This window comes from Pseudopodoces humilis, chromosome 7 (genome assembly GCF_049639895.1).
Source record: "Pseudopodoces humilis isolate 2021_Gansu_Grassland_sample_001 chromosome 7, ASM4963989v1, whole genome shotgun sequence".
Classification (NCBI taxonomy): Eukaryota; Metazoa; Chordata; class Aves; order Passeriformes; family Paridae; genus Pseudopodoces; species Pseudopodoces humilis.
This window is the reverse complement of record NC_142206.1, coordinates 24114102-24137764: the sequence shown is the minus strand read 5'-3', so window position 1 is coordinate 24137764 and position 23663 is coordinate 24114102. Positions and strand designations below refer to the sequence as shown.

At 41.7% G+C, this 23663-nt stretch overlaps 1 protein-coding gene across 1 annotated transcript in view; it reads right to left on the bottom strand.

The window, feature by feature from the left end:
* LRP4 (LDL receptor related protein 4) overlaps nt 1–23663 on the bottom strand; it is an 84640-nt gene that overhangs the window by 44137 nt on the left and 16840 nt on the right. The window lies entirely within an intron of this gene.

Sequence of the window (23663 nt, the reverse complement as noted above, 5' to 3'; positions counted from 1 at the left end):
TGACTCTCATCTCTGTGCAAATTCAATTATTTGCTATTAATCCACACTTTCTCTTAAAAAATTCTCTTCCTTGAGAAAGAACAGCTATAACAACCCCCCAAAAATTAAAAGGTCATGCCTGAACTTCTGTCTGACATTATCTAGACAATCTTTATAATCAATATCACTGTTAAACAAATGATTACTCTTTCAATCATCAACTCCCTCAGGCTAGCTGGGTTGGATTTTTTTGCATGGTTCTTTCTGCAATTACAACCCAAAGCTCTTAGATTAAACAACAGATCATAAGGAAAGAATTACAGAGAAATACCTGCTTCAAGTGGTAATCACTGAACTATTTTCAGGCTTTTTGATTTCATTGATCTCATTCATACATCTAGTGTACCTGTGATTAACCATAAACTGTATCAGCCTTAGCAAGAAGACAAAACAAGCCTCATGATTTCCTAATTTTCCATTCTAATTGAGAAAAGCAGCATCTGCAAAATTGATGTAATACTTCTGCAACTCTTTCAACAACAGAATGCCCTTCAGTGAAGAGATTCACTTGTGCAAGTAAAGCAAAGACTGAACTTCAGAAGGGATGCACTTCCTTGAAAAGGGATTACATTATGCTGCTTCTGCACAAAACTGGCTGAAGAGGTTTCTGCCAGCCTCAGCTACCTGCTTGCAAATGCTACACTGCAAGTTGCAAGGCCTTCACTACAAATTATTTTCCAAGCTGAACGGCACTCAACAAATTAGTTGTGGGATTTCTATTCCATCTGCCATGGGTGTAAAAACCTTTTAATCTTTTGCTCATATCCACTACAAGTTACCTTTGAAAGGTTTAGTATAAAACATACATCTCAAGGTATTACTGCATACAACAGAAAAGCAGCCATCATCTGGTGTATCAAGGGATAAAGGCCAAAGGAACAGGTGAATAAGGAATTAAAGAGGGTAGAGTGGTCAGATCTTCCGAGGACTTTCCAGGTATGGCCAGGCCAACTGGGTCAAAAGGACAGCAAGTGAGTGATATAGCCAGAAGGCAAAAAAAGCAACAGACATTCCTAAGAAAAAGCAATTCATCATCTGTGCAACATTTCAGACTAGTAGAAATAAACTAAGGAAAATTCAGAAGAACCACAACCACCCACAAAAATCAAATAGGTTTCTTCAAACTGACAACACAGAAAATTCAGGAAAAACCATCTTCTGCTGTCACCCACAACCTTTTAAAAAGCCAGAATTAGTTGTATATTGTAGCCAAAATAGCTACTGTTTAAACTACCTCTTCCAAATCAATTTTCTACCATTATCCTCAAAAGCACCCCAAAACACTCATCCCAGCTACTTTAAGCTCCAATACCCCTTCCTGTTGGAAAGGACCAACAAGACCACTATGTTTTAGGTTGGAAAAGATCTCTAAGGTCACCAAGTCCAACCATTAACCCAACATTGCCAGGTCCACCATTAAACTGTATCTCTAAGTGCCACATCCACATGCCTTTTAAATAACCTCCAGGAATGGAGACTCTACCATTCCCTGGGTAGCTTGTCCTCCAGTGCTGACAATCTTTTTGGTGAAGAATTTTGCCCTAATATCCAATCTAAACCTCTTCTGACACAACTTGAGTCCATTTCTGATCATCCTGCCCCGCTTTGTACCTGGGAGAAAAGACACCTACTTCCTCTACAACTCCTTTCAGATAGTTGTGGAGAGTGATAGTCTCACTGAGCCTCCTTTTCTCCAGGCTAAATAACCCCTAGCTCCTTCAGCCCCTCCTCTGAAGACTTGTTCTTTAATCCTTTCACCAGCTTTTCTGGCCTTCTCTGTGCACAGCATGGCAGTACAGCTCTGCAACAGCAAAGAAAGAATTAGTGCAGCTGTCCCAGTCTGCAAACTGTAACTTAATCTGCTGTATTGTCAAACACACAGTTCTCTTCAAAGTTCCTACTAATAATAGGCTATATATAAGCACACACATGCTAAATGTGTTCTTCTCACTTCATTCAAGTTGCTATGTTCCATCATCTCTTCTTTGTGATTTTACCATGCTACTGAAACTGTTGGAAGCTGAATGACACGTTATGACCCAGATACCAGCACTCTCTCATATGCACTAGCTGGTGTCTGTAGTGCTATTATGTAAGCATACTTTGCTTAACTATTTTGAATTACAACCTTTGCAGATCTAATAGTTTGTGATTTGTTCCCTTAGGGGAACTAACCTTCTAGTCATTATAAATCACGATCTACCCTGGTTTTGCACTTGTGAAGTAATGCACATGATTGCTGGGAAAGCACACCGATTTCAACCCATGAAAAGTTTCAGAAGCGATCCTGGATGGCTGGTCTTTCCCAGCAAAAAGAACAAGGTGAATGAAAGCTGGCACACCTGAAGGCAGCAGGAAATTTTCTCAATGATTTCAGTGTGGATAGTATTTCACCTTTGACGTCTCATGCTTATCTTCCAGTGCTCAGAGCTCCAGTGACACTATCCTGTAACTCTAGCTGTAACAGTAGAGGGTCAGGAAGGATAAAGATGAGAAGCATGCTTTTTCCAACTCCAAGCGGAACTGGTGCACTTGGTGTGAGAAGCCTTAGCAGAATATCCACTCTCTTACCTCAAACTCTCATTAAACACTGGGAGCATGAGACAGAAGGCTGACCAAACACACATATAAAGCTCCAGTGTCACATTTCAATCCCAGTTAGTCAGTGGGCCAGGAACAGGATGGAAATCAGCGCTTGCTGTTCAGGCAACTGGACCAGCAATCAAAGGGGACATATCTAATTGCAGTTCTACACATTATTCTGGAGCAGGAACAACAAAAGGCACCTCTGGGCTTAGTTATGGCAAATATTTTTCCTGGAACTTTACATCACATTGCAGGCTTGGAAATTTTACTAACTCTGTATTCAAAAATCTTTTCACTTGTGCAGGAGGCAAACCCCTGACTTATTTTAGCAATGCAATATATACAAAACAATACGAAAAAGCTAAACAGAGATATTGCCACATGCTGAGCTGATATCACTCAATTTTCATGGCCTCTCCTGATCCCTCAAATTGTTGTGACCACAACAATTTCCTACTGTCACTTGCCTGTGAGTATAAAAAACCAAAAAATCATCTTCACTGTCTGTAGTTTGGTTCCCTCCAGATGCATAGCAGCAGGATCCAGTAACCAAACAGTTTTCCGTCAAAGTATACAAACAACCTCCAGATTTTAAAAACAGGAAGTCAGTCTAAACACAGGCCTCATACTTAGTATCTGCCATCACCTTAAATTTAGCATGGCATGCTCTGTTTCCTCAGATTCCTTCCAAATATCCTCCACATCTTCGTATTTATTTGATAAATGAAATGTCTCCTGAGGAAGGGTGAGTTGCCCCCCCCCCTTAAAGCAATAGTTAGGATCTATGTCGTTTTATGTTTTTATGTCTAAATTTGGCAAAGCAGTAATATAATTTCTGGCTAAAAAGCAGAAGTCAATTATCATCCTGTTATTTCTGTGTATCCTTTATTTGGAGGGGGGGTGGTGGGGGTGTTGGGAGGAGCAAGGGCAGGGCTGCTTAAACAGTGGGTTGTTACTCTGCTTCCTTCACCTCCCAGCAACTCTTCATCACGTCAAACAACGTCACCCCAATAAAGCAAAACCTAATATGCAAACCTTCATTTTGCTGGTAAGATCACTTGCAACCCTTCAGAACTACTACAGAGCAGCCCTGTATTTGCCAAAGATTCATAAAAATACTGACATTACAAAGAAAACTTAAGAAGATGGGGTAATTACCAAACTGGGCTCTTGCTATTGCTTTGATAGAAACAGTAGATTTCTGGTGGAGAGTGAAAACTGTTTTGTTTAAGTCCTGAAGGCATACTTTATTCCGAAAAGAAAGATTCTAACCCTCTCCCTCTTCAGTAAAAATAATGACACATGGCAGATCTTAACACTATTTTGTTCACTATTATTCAACTTTTGACAGGCTGTTGCTTCAACATGGAATCATGCAACAGCCCAGTTTGGAAGGGAGCTCAAAAGATCACCTGGTCCAACCTTTTGGGGAAAATGGGAGCCTGGATGAGACTATCCAGCACTCAGTACAGCTGCATCTTGAGAACCTCCAGTGATGGGGACTCTGTCATGTTTCTGGGGAGGTAGTGGGGAGGTAGCATGATTCTTCTCACTGTAAAAAGCATCTTTTGTTGAGATTAACACTTTCCTGTCAGTCTCTGGTAGCATTCTAGCACTATCAGAATTTTATCATATTCACATATGGATGAAGTTTCCTCAATGAACAACTGCAAAAGATCCTGGCTTCAATGGTCAATGCTATGCTGTCTTTCCAAATTTTCTTTCATCCAGGTATCAAGAATCAACTACACAAAAGAGACTCCCACTCCACACCACCCTGTTGATTGTATCTTTTCCCTTTGATCCTAACATAGGACCTCTTACTGTTATTTTTAAAATCAGCAGTAGGAAGATCACAGCCATCAGTTTGTTTCCACCACCCTCCAATTCTTCATGTACCTGTAATATGGGATAGCACAGCTAAAACCATGGCTAAGTATCCTTTAAGTCCTTCTAAGCTGCAAGGAAAACAGCAACAACAACTTTAGAAAAGCCAGAACTACAAACAGATTTGGCATTATTTACAGTTGAACATTGTTCAACTCAGAATCAGAAGCCTCTGGTAAGAACAATCATTCTCTTGGTGCAGCTCTGAGTAACATATGAACCTGGATTTCTCCCCCTCCATGGACATGCTCTTAATTCTGGCTTACAGAAGACCTTCAATGGAAGCAGAGCTCTTTCTGCAAACCTCATTATTACAAGAGAACCAAAAATATGACAATACCATATTTTATAATTTCAACTCTACCACAGAAAAATCATGAAGGGACAGAAAGCGTAAGTGAATATTGAATGAGTGTGAAAATACAGGACACATTTGACACTTAGAGTGACAAAGAGGGAAAAAGAAATCCAGGACTTTGTAAATTAAATGGAATATGATTGATGGAATTAAAAGCGAAAGGAGAGAACTAAAGTCCTAATAGAGATGGGCGTAAGGCTGTAGGGTTTTTCCATAGAGAAAGCATGGAAGGGTATCCCCAGATGCATTTTTGAACAAATCTGGAATAAGCATCAGAATATTTTGCCTTGGCTTCAACAGATGCACTGAATTTCTTTCTTCCGTATTTTAAGAACTCACAAGCATCTGATTGTTTACTTGGGGTTAAAATTAGTGAATTCTGTAACACAGGATTTTTTAACAGCCTTCATAACACCTTGCATACCTGGTGCTAGAAGGTCTGTGTCAGATAACAATTATCCCTTTTTCTCTGCTTCCAGGCTCACTTTTGCATTCCCATCACGTACACACCTTGTTGAGGGAAGATGTTGGATATGTCAGATGGTGTTAAGCATAGTTCAGATGATACACTTTCCTTCTTTATCCAGCACTTCCCTGAATTCCTACAGCAAAGAAGCTCAGCTTTATTTGCTTGCCTGTCTTGAGAGAAAATGAAAATTCTGGATTCCTCTCTTACCCAAATAGCAGTTTCCACTGAAGGAAAAAGTACAGTTAATCCAGCTTTAGAAAAGGGATTTGCTGACCATTGTTTAAAACTCAGAGCTCTGCTGGCAGACACAGCAAAGGCAACATTACAGTGTGACAGCCTAATGTCAGAAGGGGCACCGTGCACAGATAAAAGCCAACAGTTTTCTTTTCCACTCCTATTACAGAAGCATCTGAAGCAGTTCTGATTGGGTACCCACATGGTCTTTGAGCTGTTGAAGCCTGCCTAAAGTTAACATCACTAGGAAGAGCAATCCAGAACTTTTCAAAGCTTTAAACAGAATTGTTAAGGTTTTATTCGAAGAAGTATGTGATGGTGGTAAGGTTAAGGAAAAAAAGACATACCCTCAACAAAACCACATGAACCAGAGAAGAGATTGAAGATGTTACCGCTTTTTGGTAGTGGAATATGGTGTCTATTTTGGCAGTCTCCAAGTGAGAATGAAAGTTTCCTAGTCCTAGAAGTTCCCCTTTCAATTTGAAAAAGCAGGGATACCTCAACCCTGAACCAGCTTGTTCTCAATTAAACACGTGACTGAACAAAGTACTAGGGAGAGGCACATCAAGCACAGAGGTTATCAAGCACGATCACCTTCAGTTACCATATTAAACTACACAACTACACACCTTAGACCTCAAAAATGTTACACTTAATGTGAGCACAAAGAATAGAAAGTGTAAGGAAAAGAAATTCCACAGGGCATCTGCTAATTAGGACTTCAAGAAAATAAGGGGTGCAACAAACTAAGTGTTGGTACAATGGGTATATGACTGAGTTAGAGCGAGACTGGAAAAGAAGCTGTATTTTCAGAAACACTGCATGGAGAGAGAAATAGAAGGCCTTTAAAAACATGCTTGAGTCTCCGGATCCCAATTCTGATCCCACAGAATTAAAGACCAGCAATCCCACTGAAAACCCCTACCTGCACCCAGGAAATAGGAAAGCATTTCCTATTTCCACTACCATTGAAAAAATTATTAAAAAATAGTAAACTAATGTTGAAAAAAAAAATACTGAAGAAGCATTTGATTTGAACATAAAAAGACTCCAGGATTAAGAAGCAATTGTTACAGTTCCTTCTCCCAAAACTTTAAAGTCATAAATTAACACCTTGCAATAATCAATGTGACTATAACTGAGGTCTCTAGATACTTGTCCTAACTCTGTATCTTCTACAGAACTTGACAAAATTACTTCTTCCCTTCTTCAAGTGGGTATACTACTATTATGCCACCACAATGTACTGAGGCTTAATGTTTAATCTGTTTCTACATATACAGTCTTTGAACAGAAGGTGCATTATTATTGCCATGAAAATCTTACTCAAATTGGCTGGGTTACCAGCAAAGACAGATCAAAAAAAGTCAGCTGAAGGACCATAAACAAAAGATAATGAGAAATGGCAGCAAGTCAAGCTGCAGGGGGTAGAGATAGCTAGTAGGTATTACAGGGATCAGCATTAGATCCAGTCTCATTAAATAACTTCATTAATGATCTGGAAGAAAGAGTAAGTATCAAGTTAAAGGAGCCTGAAAATGATACCAAAATAGGAAATATTCTGCTCCAAACACAACAGAGCAAAAAGAAACAATATAGAAGGGACTTTAGAAGATTAGTGTTATGGGCAGGAAATTAAGATTCAACCTTTAAAAAAGTATTTCTTTTAAACTGGTGCATCTGGTGGAAATTAATTTGAAACAGATTGAACAAATTAATAGAAAAGGCTGAGATGAAGATATGCCTGGAAAAATCAAGGAGCAAGAACAAAAGACTGGCCTTTGGTTTCTGCTATGACACAATATGGCAGCCAAAAAAAATACTTTGAGCTAATTATGCATAAATGTCACATTATGGAGGAATAAACTTTCTCCCCATTTGCAGAAGTGGAGTGTAAGATTAAGATCCATTAAGGCTTGTACAGGGAAACTAAGCAACATATTCTAACCACAGTAAAAAAATGTTTATTAAAAGTGTGTTATGGCACATAGTTCCCTCAAGACTCCAAAAAGACTCTGAAGCCTGAGCCAACATGGTATACTCTTATTCCCTGCTGACTATTTAGTTCTTGAAATCAGATGAAAGGTAACAACTACCAATTCTATGAGGTTTTTTTCTGAATAGGAAATATATTACCCTCTGTTTCCTGAGCAACTTCTTAGTTGCCTATAGAAGTAGCTCACGGTGAACACATGAAGTCTCAGTACAGAGTATAGAAACAGGAACCTTTCAACCACTAAAGCATGTTAAACAGATCAAAATCTCAGCCTGAAGTTCCTGACCAAGTGTAGGCATGAAGTATCAGGTAAATGACAACTATTTCAAATGGACCAAGGAATTTTAACAGGTGAGGCTAGACAGGAGAAAGCTGTATCTGAGTGACCACATCTGCAGTGTTGTCTCCAGCTCTCAGCTCCTCAGCACAAGAGAGACATGGAGCTTCTGGAGCAGGTCCAGTGGAGGATTATGAAGATCATTAAGGGAATGAACAATCTTTCATATGAGCAAAGGCTGAAGGAGTTGAGGCTGTTCAGCTTTGAGAAGAGATGACTGAGAGGGGACCTCATCAATGTCTATCAGTATCTGAAGGGAGGGTGCCAGAGGATGGAGCCAGGCTCCGCTCAGTAGAGCCAAGCAACAAGATAAGAGGCAATGGACAGAAACTCATGCACAGGAAGTTCCACTCAAGCATAAGAAATTCTTGCTGTGCAGGTGACTGAGCGCTGGAACAGGTTGTCCAGAGAGGTCGTAGAATCTCCCTCATAGGAAATATTCAAAAACTGTCTAGGTGCAATCCAGTGGCATGTGCTCTAGGATAACCTTACTGGAGCAGAAGGTTGGACCAGAATACCTACTGTGGTCCCTTCCAAGTTGACCCATTCTGTGACTTTTTCCCCCAGCCTTCTCTTCAGAATCCTATATAGCTCTTTCCTGGGAACACCAGAACTACTTTGTAAGGACCTGGTAAAACACCTCAACTCTAATTTCCAGGTATTTTGGCTGAAAAATATCTGTGTATTGTTACAATAATGATACAAACAATGATAACATGTTGTAGGGGGGGGGGGGGAACCATACAGTGATACATTTTGCATATTTAATAGCCATTAAATAGCAAATGTCCTTTCTGTAACAACAAGGTTCACTCAAACATTTGGAAACGGCAGAAGAGTAGAAAATGCTGGTTTTGTTCTGTAGCTCTGTATGCCTGTCAAACACTGCTGACATCCAAGAAACCAAGCATCGTATCATCCTGCTTCAAACATCATGTCCTATGTTAACAGAAACAGCCCCTTAAAAAAAGTCTTTGAGCCCTTCAAAAGATCAGAATTCGGTATGACGGTTCTCCCACTCATTCTACAAGTGTGTAAAAAAACATTAGATAGTGGAAACATCTGTTTGTTTCACCAAGTATCTATGAAGGTGCAAAGACCTCAGAAAGCCATGAGCTGCAGTATGCTACCTCTGACATTCTGCTTCTTACCTCCAAGGCCCTAATTGGAAGAGACTGAGCCTCCTACATAACTTTAACCCACAAACTTTTACTTTCTCTGTGGACTGAATCATTTTTCCTATGTCTAAATCTGGATTCCAAGGAGCAGGAAACACTGCTTCCCACCACATGATTTTTTTTCATATTACTGTTAAAAGCATCCCTTCAGTCTCGGCATTACCTGTGGATTTTCTCTCTTAAGAGAGAGCATGTCATCCATTTTATATTATGAAGTGCAGAGTGATACCTGAAGGATGGCATCAAGAAACACGCTTTGCTGATTTTAACATGAAGCAGCATTTTCTTACATAGCTACAAACTCCTGTGCAACTGCATGTCAACACTACAACACTACAACAAAGAATCCAAGGAATTTACCCCAGCACTAAATTACTTGTCATGCAGGATCATTCTACTCAAGCACATTAAAACAGAAATGAAATACTGCCTATTGTCCACTCAGAAATGAACAGAAAAAAAAGGTTGTTAGCGCATAACATCACTCAAGGACATCATCATCCAACCTAAAACATTGTTGCAATGTTTAGCTGGACCAGAAGGGCCTGACAGGCAGAGCTACAGGTCTCAGACCCTTTCAGAATACACACACATGCTAGACAAACACTTTAAAATATTACCTTAAGCCTACATCATGCTTTGCAAGAATTAGTCACTTCAGCAACATGAGACACATAACTTTCCATTTCTTTCACTGTGGTGGCTTTTTTTTAAAACCCACACACTAACAACCTCTACCCTTTCCTGTTCCATAAAGGTTGCAAACAATTTACTGCTCATTTATCATGAATCATGCAGAACACTAAAATTTAGAAAATAACAGCACAAGAGCAGAAACGTTACCAGGTGACTTTCAAAATTACTAAGTGCCAGCTAGAGAAGCAATTTCTAAGTGCCAGGTAGAGAAGCAACCTGCTGTTTTAAGCAGATAATCCACAGGGAAAAGGTACTTATAATGTATTTCACCTAGTACAGCCATCTGTGAGTTTCACTAGCTTGACAGCACGAATTAAGGTCACTGAACAGCCAGAAAACTTTCTGCTATATCAAAGCTCATGGAGGTGAAACACTGGACTTTGTTTTCCCAGTTACAGGGCAGAAAACATTGGCATTTTAGGTTCTATGAGCTTTCCTTTAACTTTTCCATTACTTCATAGACAGATTTCTCTCGTCCTTTAAGTAATTATCCTAAAGTGATCCTTACATTATCTCAGCTACAGGAGCAACAAAGGTTTATTACAGTCATGGTAAGGATATGCTCTATAACTTCTGGGAAACAACCTGAAAGAATCAGAATCTCAGAGCTGTTGCAGAAATTTGGAAGCTTTGCAATCTTTCCCCTTCACTGAATGGAGAAGAATGCAAGCAAACTACAAGACCCAATAAAAACCAGCTTGGCATCTGTCACTCATAACTACAATATGTGAAATTAAAGACTTAATTTCAATACATGCATTCCTCCCTCTTTTACTTCACTTCTCTTAAGTAACTCAAGAATTAACTTCTCAGGCAAACAAACAATCAGTGCTTTTCCAGCATTTATTCTGCTTCTGCTTTCATTCCTGTCACGTCCTCTTCCAAGCCACAAGCATCCTCAAGATTTCACTGAATTCCTTCCTTCACAGCTGAGAAAGACATAGCTGTTATCTCACCACCAACTAAATATGAATTGAGTTAAAAACAAGCAAAAAACCCCTCAGTTTTCAGTTTCATACAGGAGAGCTATACATCTTCCTCTCTGCACATAGTGTTGAACAGTAGCAGCTTCCAACCATGACAAAAGCTATGAAGGAACCAGTTACAAATCACAGCATTAACAAAAACTGAAAATAATGCTGATTGGTTTTAATCTACTGGCTGTAAAATGCACTAATTGCAAAAAAATGCGGCGTCATGAGCAGCTAAGGTGTCTCAAGGTGGGGCGAAAGGAAAATGGAGAGGTCAAAAGATGTCAGCTTAAGAGGAGGAAGCACCACTGCCATCTTTGCTTGAGAGGTTTTACTCAGAGTCTTCAGGGATCCAAGAAAAACTAGAAGTGGCATTTTTCAATCTGGGTTGCAAGGATAAATGTGTTTTTGAAAATTCAGAATCCAGCCACTTCCTTACCACAAAGTCTACAGGAAAATCCTTTTCCTTTTGATTCAAAGCTCCTTGAGCTTGAGCTTTTAGCTTCTTCTGCCACACCATTCATGATCTTTGTTAATTACTGCATCAGTGCTAGTCCAGTGCTCTCTGGATTTACAAATTACCCAAAACATTGCTCAACTCAATTTCAAAGCCATTTTTACTCTGTCTTTAACGTTTCACCTGGCACTGGCTCTCTAAACTACTCTAAGTTAGTCCCACAGGAAATTATCAGCCAGCTTCTTTCATATTTCAGATGCTCCAGGAACTGGACAAGCTGTAAGGACATTCTACCTCCAGAACTTCTCTCCAAAACCCAGAAAACTCTTTTGTTTGTTTAACCTTTTCAAGACTTCTGTCTTGACCAGTTCCAGAACACACCAATACTGATAGCCATATATTTCCTTTCAGAAAGTAAAAGTGAAAACATGGAAAAGTCTTCCTTTTCAAGGAACTTTAGGTTCTAGTGGGACTGCAGTTGTCAAGGCACATAGTGCAAAGAGATCAACTCTGGCTCCAAAAAAGCCCATTTTGGCTTTTGCAGGCTGCAGTCAGATTCTTCCCATCATTATGGCATGATACAAAAAAGACCAGGTTCCTGGACAAGATAGAGACTGCTTTCTTATAGAGAGATTATTTTAAGGAGTTTATTTAGTCTTCTATAAAGAGGCCCTCATGTTAGCTAGTGGAGCATCTGAGCCTTGTAGCTTTCCAGCTCTGCCACACAAGAGACTGGGAAGCCAACCACAAGAGCTCATCTTAGCAGAGGAGTCCTCCAGGGAAGGGATAGGATACGCAATGCGGTTTTGTGGCAATAAGGAGGCAGGAGCTCGTTTTTGCAATCCCACGGGCAGAAGGACTTCAAAAGCACAAACCACAAGATAAATGGAGCTATCTTGGGACAAAGAGAGTTGCTCTGTACCTTGTTTTCTAAAAAATAACTCCATACATGATATTATGTTGCCATCGGAGGATGAGGGGCAAAGGGGCAATTGTTAACCGGCTAAATTGAGCTGGAAGAACAGAGCTGGGTCTGGCAAAGAGAGGTACCCACACAACCACAGAGACATCACAGCCACTGTGCTGCCTACCAGAGAATGGGATTAACCAAAAAGTAAAAAAGAAACCTTTACCAGCAATATTTTTTTTAATAATAGCTATATGCATACATATATACACACACACACATGTACACTCAAAAAAACAAGTTTAATGCAAATATATTTCATGGGCTCAAGTGGGATAAGTTCTAATAGAAGTGCCAACAGGAAGAACAAGAATGTCAGTGCTGGGGTAACTGCAGGGCAGCTATACTGTACATCAGTCCCTGTTTAGCCCACCCACATTTGTTTGCTTTCAGGGAAGCCCATGAAGCACCCACACTTCCCACGTGGACTTCAGACTCCTTTGCAACACTTAGAACATGCTCATAAAACTCTTCCTCTACTTAAACTGGAAGTCTCAGGTGATGCCTGTACAAACCTGCAAGTTCCACAGTTCATTTATACTCACACCCCAGAAAAATTAACCACAATAGTGAAAAGCACGAGAGAATCTCTTACAGTCAATTTCATACTGTTCACACTGGGCTTCACTTTCAATTAAACAATAGCAACAGCACTAAGGCAGGCAGAGGAAGACACACAAATAGCAAAATGGCCCAGTCATGGAACCACATCTTTCTAGGTATGTGTGTGGTCTCTACTATGAGTGTCAAATTGACTTTTTCTACCAATAAACAATTTTAACACCTCTTAAAAAGCTGACAAGTATTATCTTCAATACAGGAGCAAAAAATGGAAGCCAAACAGCACAGAACTGTGAGTATTTGGGTGCCTAAGTCAATTAAAATCAGTAGAAAATTAGATATTTAACTATCATTACACAGCTGGCCTAAGAGACTTAGACCTGACTGAATATTACAAAATACTCATACCTCCCACCACAGGCAGTCTTCATACTTGGAAACCTGAGCCCTAAGTGACTTCCCAGAGAGCTTGTGGCCAAACTGAGAAATTAAAACAGATCCTACCCAGTCCCAGTTCACTTCTTAACCAGGGCACAATTTGCCCTTGCATACCTAGGTTCTTACCCCAGAGAGCTTATTGAAACAAACTTTCAGGAAATCAAAGCCACTATTGCACAAACAAGGAAGGATTTACACACGCTGCTTGGTAAGTCAAAATAACACCTCCTGCTCCACCTCACCAGTCTGCTCCCCTATGCCATCTGACCCAAATTAAGTCAGATCCAAGTCCTGCTTCCAAAAAAAAAGGTCAGAGCCAGGCTCCTGGGACCCTCCTGGGGGTTCCCAAGTTCCTGTATTAGTCTTACAATTCTTAAAAGGACAACATTATAAGGAAGTCCAGTCCTGAGGCCACTGTTAATCTAATAAACACTGGAATTAGATTTCTTCTCAGTGAAGAGGCTGCCTGCCTGATGGCACAAAGCCAACATCTAAATGCTACTGTTGCTCAGAGCCCTAAATTAGTTTTGGATCTGGGGAGTTTGCCTTGAGCTACAGCCAAAAGAAACATAGGAACTGGAGGGAAATTTGTTAAACGTTAACAGAGCTGCAGGAAAGGACTACAGCAGGACTAGTAGGTGGTGAGGAAGAGGAAGGGAAGCCACAAATGAACAGCAGAAGGCGAAACAAGAAGACATAGGAAGTGACCAAAGAATAAGGAGATTTTTGTACAGAAGTGACTCCCCCATCCCTCCCCTCCACACTTCACTGCATGAACACTAGACTTTTTAAGTCCTGCTTACTCGCAGGGTTTTCACTGCTCTACAGTGGTTAACATCTACCTTCCTATCTCCACATTCAAAATACAGAATAAGAATCGCAGGAGACTGTCATTCCCGATTCCCTGGGCTACACTGATGCTGAGTTACCATGAAATTTGACTCTCAACCTTGGTCAGTTGAGAGTGAGTATTTCAGGTATCCCTTGATAGGATCTCAAGGGATCCCATATTCTCAGAGTAGTACACAGCTGTCTGCATGAACAACTTTTGCAGCAGTCTCTTTTTCATTAATAGGATGCAGTGAAAATAATACAAGATCCGGTATGTTCATGTTCTTCATTTTACTGATGAACTGTAGGACTTACCATAATGCCCTTCTTTCTCGAATACTCAAACCCTTGATATAATACTAATGTCTACAGAGAGAGTGTTTAAAGATGACGTTTTGACTTTTATTTTCTTTTCCCAACAGGAACTGATCATGAAGAGTCGCCCATTTGACAGCTCCTTCCTGTGAAGCCAAGCCAGTGAAGGTACAACCTGCATTCTGAATGAAGTGAAATGCAGGACAAAAAAAGGAAGATAAGCAACTTCCACCTCAGAAAGTGCCTATGACAATGTGACCTGTTTAGTGGATTAGTGAAAGGCTCTGGATGTTATCTATCTCTTCTTCAGCAAAGCATTTGACATGGTCTTCCACAGCATTCTCCTGGGGAAACTGCCTGTTCATGGCTCAGATGAGTGCACTGTTCCCTGGATACAAAACCAGCCGGATGGCCAGGCCCAGAGAGTGGTGGTGCCTGGAGTTACATCCAGCTGGTAGTGGGTCACCAGTGGCCATCCCCAGGGCTTGGTTTCGGGCTTGGTTCTGTTTATTATCTTTATCAATCTGGACTAGGAGATCAAGCACACCCTCAGTCACTTGCAGACAAGTTGGGTGGGAGTGTTGATCTGAAGGAGGGCAGGAAGGTTCTGCAGGCTGGATCATGGGCCAAAGGCTAATTGCCCAAGGTTCAACAAGGTGAAGTGCCAGGTCCTGCACTTGGGTCACTACCACCCCAAGCAGCACTACAGCTTGCAGGAAGAGTGGCTGGAAAGTTGCCCAGCAGAAAAGGACCTGGAGGTGCTGGTTAACAGCAGCTGAACATGATCCAGCATGTGGCCAAGGCCAATGGCATCCTGGCCTGTATCAGCAACAGTGTGGCCAGTAGGACCAGGGCAGTGATTGCCCCCCTGTACGCAGCCCTGGTGAGGCCACAGCTCAATAGCTGTGGCCAGTTTTGAGCCACTCACTACAAGAAGGACACTGAGGGGCTGAAGCATGTCCAGAGGACAATGATTCTGGAGAAGGCTATGGAGCACAAGTCTAATGACAAGAAGCTGAGGGAGCTGGAGGTGTTTAGCCTGGAGAAAAGGAGGCTTGGGGAGACCATTACAACTCCCTGAAGGGAGGTTATAGTGAAACAGGGGTCTCTTCTTCCAAGCAACAAAGCAATAGGATGAGAGGAAATGGTCTCAAGTTACGCATGGGAATGCTTTGTTTAGATTTATTAGGAAAAATTTCTTCACCAAAAGGGTTGTCAAGCATTGGAACAGGCTGCCCAGGAAAGCGGTAGAGTCACCATTCCTGGAGGTATTCATTGTACTTAATGACACAGTTTAGGGGTGGGCTTGGCAGTACTTGGTTAACAGTTGGACTCATTGATCTTAAAGGCCTTTTCCAACTTTAACTATTTGATGAATTGGAAGGAATGAGGAGCTTTAGAGAGCAAAAAGCAACCCCTCTGTCATTTTCCCAGAGCCTACAAAGGACCTTTGTTTGCTCCAACCGTATCTCCACTCTTTCCACTTCTCTACAGAAACATTTCCAAGCCAGTGGGCACACATGTGCACAGGGTGCTGTAGAAACAGATAAAACGACTGGAGAGCACACTCATTAGAGGACTTACGTGCCATCCTTTACTGTGCCACACTTGAAGCTGAGCATTGCTGGGGGGCAAGAGCATCTGCCCCCCCCACCAATCTCCTCGCACTGCAGCACAGAGACCCCTTTCAAAGCTTGAAGAGTCTATTTGAATAAATCATCTGTGCTTCTCAACAGCAGCAAGCTACAAACAGGGTATTAAAGAAGAAGAGAATGAGCAGAGAGCATTGAACCATGTCCAGACACTAAATCAGATGAGCAAAAAAATAGGTTAAAGAAAACCACAAATATCACAACATGGAATTTTTTCAAAAGCTTTAAAATTAAATCAATATATAATAAAAATGAGTCTTTTAGTCCTAGAAAGGGGTTTCTAAGCATTCTGAAATTCCATTCCATCCCCCGTCCCTGCTGAGACAACATATGTCCAAGCTGCCATCCACTTTCCACACCAGTCGCCTAACTGAGATCAACTACAGCTTTGTTCTCACACACATTATAGCATTCCCTTATATACTTACCTGGTTTTTATGCTCTTCACATTTCTACCAAGTTCTTTCGCAACATTCCCCAAGCAGCCTGTGGAATTTTACAGGTCTCTTTACTGAATTTTTCCTACTGCCACACTGAGGGATTGCACAGAAGTAGAGACAGATATGGTTGGACAAGGGCTACTGAATTCTGCAAAACTATTAAAATATAGCCAGTAACATTTGAGCAAACCCTCATACAACCTCTCCACAAACAAAATGACCTTAACCCTATTTTCATTCTTCAGTCCCTTGTCTTTCATGAGATAGAGTCTGTTTACAGGTCTCCTGCTGTGCACACAACTCCTTCCCCAAATGACAGAAGTCCTCTCTCTCACAAACACGTACCCACAGACTGAGCAATGCTGACTCCGGTGAGGATCCCCCTCCCCCATTAGCCTTGTAAAGGGTTAAGGCCCAGTCATCACATGCTGGTAGGCTGACAGCTTTATGTCTGTAATGTCTGTGTGGGTTTCAGGCTCTCCCTTTAATCGGGTTCCATTGCAATTAATCAGTGGGTTTCTTTATAAGAAAAAAAATAATAATAATAAAAAACGGCGAGCATTCTATTCAGCCCAATTCAATCTGTCCAGCCAAATCTCACGACCAGCTGGAATGCCCCTTTCCTAGCCTGCCCAGCAGGATGCCCAAGAATGGCGTGTGAACGTTTCTCTCTGCTCCTGCTCCAGCGTTAAAATGAACAATAGTCCCTGCCACTGTCATTCTTCAGCAATTCATCTCTTCCTGTCGCCAGATTCTTTCGTTCCTTCTTGCCCCTTCCACCTTTTTTGTATCAAAAACAACAGCAGATCAGCAGCAATATAATAAAATAAAATTGTATTTACTTGGGAGATTTGAGGGAAGGGGCAAGAAGGGGGTTGAGAACAGCAAGAGCCCCCAGCCCCCTTCAGCAACGAAGACACCAAAAGGGAGTGTTCTCAAGCCCCAGCTGACCTGTTCCGCTCCATGCCCGGTTTCCCTGCTGCAAGAAACATCATATTTGCCAGGGGGGCTGTAGGGGGGACAGGGCCCTTTTCTTCTGGAGGATGTTGGAACTGTAATTATGGAGAGACAGTTTCTGGAGGGAAATTAACATGGATCTCAACTCACGTTCCCTGTGTTTTTCATCAGCAGACCTGTGGCCTTTACTCAACTTTCTCCTTCAACAGGGAATGGGTCAAAAGGGGCTGAAAGAGGCTGCAAGCACAGTGTTACAAGAGATCTGGACCTTTTCTTCCTGCAGGAGCAGAAAGAGAAAGGAACTGCTAAGGGACAAACCAAAATAAAAATATTGTATTATATACAAATACACTCCTCAACAGAGGAGGAAATATATAGTGTAATTGAATGCATTGAATGGTCCACGAGGAACAGGTTAATCACAGAGGTAGCAGCAAACACCATGCTAGGAGACACACCCCCAACACCAGCTCTCCCTCCATTTGAAAGGAAATGAGGGACCAAGGCCTGAAAGATTTTAATAAATTTAATTTCACAGGTGTGAATTTAAAAGGGTTGCTTCCTGGTATGTAGAACTGAGCAACAGTCTGGCAAAGAGAATATGTTATGCAGAATGCTCCAGAAGAAAAATCCAGCTGCTGTTGATTACACAGAACATTTAAAATCCATTATAAACAAGTTAGAAAAAGTTTTAATGAAATCCCAGAATTAAATTCACCTGCACAGCTTCTGCACTTTTATGGCACCACACAATCTCCGCATTATTTGCAACACAAACTCCTGAACTCAATGCACAATTACTATATGTTATTCATCACCAGAACCATTAAGCAATCCATAAACATGGATTCATTCACCTCTACATCTTACTTCTTTAAATGACATCATCAGCTGTGTTTTCTAGATCTCAGAGTCCTGCAACAGAAACCCAAGTATCCAACTTGTTTCCAAGTGTCCAACTTGAAAAGCCAAAGAATGGTTTGCACGAGGGTCAGATGCTTTTAAAACACTATAGAAGAAAAGTGGAATAACACAGGTGATATGGAGGTTAAGCATGGTGCCAAACAGGTCAGTCTCAGGCCTCTCAAACTAGAAAGTCCCCTTTTTCTAAGAAAAATTATGAGCTACAGAAAAGAATGTGAAAGACAAAAGTTGCTTTGTGGGTGAGCCACTATAAGAAAGTGGGACTTAGGAGTAAAAGATACAGGCTAGACGTATGAGCTAGATGAAAGAAAAGAGAGCAAAAGGCAGTGTCCCATCTCACATTCACTACTCAGAACCCTCCTTCCACCTGCCCACATTCCCTCATTTCTTTCTCTCTCTTAACAAGCTTCCCTACTTCTATAATCTTCAATTCTCTTCTGCTACTCCTTCCTCCTAAACTTCAGTGATTTTTCTCCTCCCCTGAAAAATGCTCATAAATTCAAACTCGGTCCAAATCAGATGCCAGCACAGTCACTTTTCTCTCTAGTCCCACTGAGTACCAATATACAAGTTTAAGCCAGGTGCAAGCTGATAGCAAAATAATAGTTCTTTTCCATCTGGATCACTTAGCAACCAAAAAAGGTTAGCCCTTTAAAATTACCTGGAATAATTTGACCTGGCAGACAGGTTGTATTATTTGGTATTTGACATCACACAGCTGCACTGTTTTTGCATCTATCCCTTGTGGGATGACAGACTCAGCTCTCCATGCTATTTCTTGCATTGCAACACAATCTTCAACACTGCTTTGTGGCACACAGAAATAGCCCCCTGCAGCTGCCTTCTGCTCCTCAGGGCCTGTAGGCCAGCAAAGAAGCCCTCAGCCCATAGGACAGCCTCTCAGAAGACACTCTCTGGACCAGAGTTCCTCTGGAGCCCTTCACTGGAGGCAATAACTGGAGGAAGCTCCTGGGTAACTCAAGTGACTGGATAGTAAATGTCCACCACACTGAGCATCAAACAGGGTTTTGCTGGCAGGGTTTTTAATTCCTACTCAGCACATACAAATACTAATTTAAAGTTTTTAAAATATTAGAAGTGTTTGACTATTTGCAAAGTATTTACAACTCCGCTATCCATGCGTGAATTTCAGAAACCAAACAATCCTTGAGCTTCTTCTGGTTTTGGATTGCTTGGGTTTTCTTATTTCTTTTTTTTTTATTTTTTTATTTCTAGAGTATGAGAAGCACTCTAACATTCTCAAATGTTTCTGTACTATGGCAAGGTTTTAAACATGGAGAGGGGAAGCACTCTCCATCCTTATTTTCCAAACTCACCAAATCATTTCTAACTTAAGTTACACAGACAGTTTTAAGCAGAAACTCTTCTCTCCCTCTCTCAAGTTTCAGCCTGACACTTTAATCAACTGCAAGAGAAAATCAGGCAAGGATTGGAGTAGTCTTGGCCCCTAATGGCACCAACTCCTTTCCTACATATCATCCCCCTTCTGCTCCAGAAGTATCGGGAACTTTCTTTGTAATATCCAATTCACTAACACAGTGAAGCTGAACTCAAAGCAAGTGTTCTCAACTTCTTCTTAATTTAAAGACTTAGGCTTCTATTTTAGTTCTCAGGACAAACTGCTCCCAAAATCTTGTTTGTTTTTCCAGCCACCTTGGTCTAATTGAAGTTGTTCTCTTTTCCTGCAAACCTTGCCTCACCAGTAGTCTCACTAGTAGTTGTGATGTTCTATGGATAGAATGCTTCTACAAACACTACATCATCAGTAATAGAAAACAAAGGGGCAGTCCCCAGATGCTAGTGAGGGTAAGGGTGCTTGAACATCTCCATAAGGACAGACGTTTTTCTATGTTCTTTTTACTTAGATCTCTATTTGGCCTATTAGTAATTTCCTCCTACAAATAAGGATTCATATTCTGTGCTCCACTCCGAATGAAAGGCAAGGATATCCCTTATTTAAAAGCATTGGTTATATCTATGCTAAGACCTTTACTCTCAGCTTTACCATTGCACAGTAGTCTCCCTCATCCTGCATATGGCCTTGGACAGAGTCCAGGAAGCTCAGTCTCCATATGTGCAGCCCTAGCTATGCTCAGTGTGAAGCATCTGTGGAACCATGACCTTAGAGCAGAAGTATTCCCTGTTCTGGGAGGTAAGCACCTCCTGCCCCAATTTAATTTCTGACATAACACACCTGGAAAAAGGATTATACTTCTGGTATCATTCCTACTGTAACACAAACATGAGATCTAAGATGACATTTGAACCTTTAATACACATGCAACACAGCTTAACCAATGTAAGAATTTAACTCCAAACTGTAGGAATGCCAGGCTTGCTGCCAGCCCTGCAGAGGTGGAAAGCAATGTTTAAAGGAGGTGACCTGGCTAATTTTTCCTCATAATGAGGCAGAGAAGTGGGCTCACATGATCTCTTCTTGACCCAATCAAGCAGTTTCATGCTGTTTAGGTATCTCCACCACAACTTTAGAAACAGGAGACAAAACCAGCACATCAACATGAGCCTACCTGTCTATCCCAGGGCTACAGCATTGGGTCAAGCAACATCCAAAGCCAAAACCTATCAGACAGTGAAGGTGAAATAATTGGTTTTAAAGGGACATCACTTATCTGATTTCTTCCAGTCTGGAGCTGTGACCCAGATCAAATAAGCTAGAAACTGAGACATAATTCACAGGTAATAGAGAGAATAGGAAATCAAGCACAAGCTCTACATAACAGCTAAGCAGAAATAAGCTAGACATAACTTAGCACAAAGAAAGGCTGTACTTTCAGTCTACACCAACACTTTGGATTAAACTACACAGAAAGGGCTTGTCAGCTATGCTTCCTTCTTAAAGAAAAACAAAAAAAATAGACTTGTGGAGCTGAAACCACTGCCTTAATCTCCCTTCTCCTTCAGATTCAATACTGATGCCCCCCAAACTCTCTCTAGCTTTAGCATGGATGCTGACAAAGGTTCCTTTTAGAAGCCTGGACCAAAGAAGCCAGAGATAAATCCGTCCACCCACATCTATTTTTGTCTCCTTTGCATATACTAAATTTCTTTTCACCCTCCTACCTCTCAAACCCATCTCACCCTCCTCCCCTCAAAAGTGATTAAGGAAAAGCTGTAGAAATATTTGCCCAAAGCTGGAGCCTGTTGCTGGGCCCAGCTGTATTGTTGGTAGGAATACACAGAGCAAACTTTCACTGTGAGGAGCCCTGCGGGACTCCGGGCACTTCAGGGAGGCTTTGTGAGCCTAGCTCTGCATGCACTACCCAGGCTATTGTGAAAGGGAAACAGAAAAAAGTGTTACAAACCCCAATGCTCTCCCACTCTCATCTCCCCCCACCTCCCCATCTGCCCCCCCCCTCCACCAGCCACCACCTTCCCCAAGACAAATCGAGAGGGGAGGGGGCCACTGATGAAGAGACTGAAAAGGTTTCCTCAGTTAGATTTAAGGCAACAAGTCAGGGCTGCAAGGAGTCCTTTATCCACCAGGGAAGCCTCCCACTGCTCCAGAGCTGGGCCGACCGGGGATCCTGGGGGCCAGCTTTCTGAAGGCTGCCATTGATTTGTCACTGATGATAAGTGAGGCCAGAGTCGTTCCCACCATCCCCTGCAGAGGGGACGACTCCCACAACGCCCGGCAGGGGAGAGGGGCGGCAAATGAGGAAATGCAGAACCCAATGGTTGAAAAATCCCAAATGGCTATTTTTCCTCTAACGAGCTGCAATAAAAAGGAGCAACCGTGCTGAGACCGAGGCAGGGGACAAGAGGCAACAGTGCACAGGGGCAGTGCGGTCACTCATCAGTGGACAAACCTTCCCCAGGGAGAAAGAGCAGGGGGGATTTCTTCAGCCTTAGCCTCCTAAGGGCCTCACAGTGCCAACTCGGTCAAACAATATACCTCCAAAACCTCTCCAGCTGCTCCCTTGCCAATAGCTTTTAAACCTGTTCTATTTACATAGAGACACTCTTCTCTCAAGCACAAGCTGCTGGAAACTCGTTCTTCTGCTTTTTGGGAAAGGAAATCTTTTCTCACAGTATTAAATAAATGAGAGAGGCTAATGAAGCACCATGTCTAAAAGGTGAATTCCCAAAGCAATAGGAGATCTTAAAGGAGCACCAGAGCTCCCCCAGGGAACACACAAATAGAGCAGCAGCTGCCTGGGCAAGACCAGATGCAGATGGGTGAACTGAAAGCAAGACAAAAGGTGGAGGGGGAGGAAGGCTGGAAGAAAAAAACAAAAAAAATCAGCAAAAGAAGTAATGATCCTTGGCCTTTTTGATGTAACCAGTTAGGAAAAACCATCAGAACTGGTTCAACTTGCATTGTAAAATGTCTCTCTCGTGCTTCAAGACACTGAGGATGTTTAGGAGTAAATAGGACACCTTTCCTTCCTTTCCTTGCCCTCAGCTGTCTTCTGCCCTGGCCAGGCTGAGGCACATAGGCCTTGTAACACGGCCTGAAGAGCAAGAGGCACATCTCCAGAGGGAAAAGAGAGTCACGCCTGCAGCTTCCTTCCAGTTCAATCAGACTAGACTCAGCAATCCAGAGGATCTTATCTGGCAATGCATTACCTCAGGATACTTGTGCACAGTTCCTAAAGCTCCAGTTTATAACCCAGCACACTAAAATAAATGGAAGTTGCCAGGCTATAAACTGTGACATTGAGCAATATTTTACCTCATATTCAGCCACTCAGAGGCACAGGATCACTGTGAGTAGTAATCATTTCAGATATCCTACTTAAAATTTCTTGCTATACAAGAGAGCACAGCCTCCATGGGTCCTTAAGCTGGGGATGAGCACAATATCAGAACCTTAAGAGATAAAATCCAGTCCAAAAACTTTGTGAGTTTAAACATAAAAAACCCCAAAAAAACCCCACCCAAAACCTCACTCGTATTTGGGAAATAGCCAGCAACGAATTAGCTCAAAACACAGGTTTAACATGCTTCTTTCCAGAAATATTACTCTCTAACCAAGCAGCCACATCCTAAACCAAACAAAGCTTCTGAGCAGTCCTAAAGTGCAACTCAATTAAAACCCATTACAGACCTCTGCCTTCTAATGAGAGAGGACTAAACATCTCCTGGGCTTGATGAAGTAACCACTCAGACCATTGCCACTGCTTGAGGACCTGGAAATAGGCTTATGTCCATTAAGACCCCAACTTGCACACCTGAATAATCTCAATAGCTACATGAGAAACAGCATTCTCAAAGCCAGTTTCAGATGGAATCATATGGATTCATCTCTTAACAGTCAATTTTGATGCATCTGTTGTCAAATGGAGGGAGGGGATTCTTTCATGTCTAACAAAACGCAAACTCATGAGG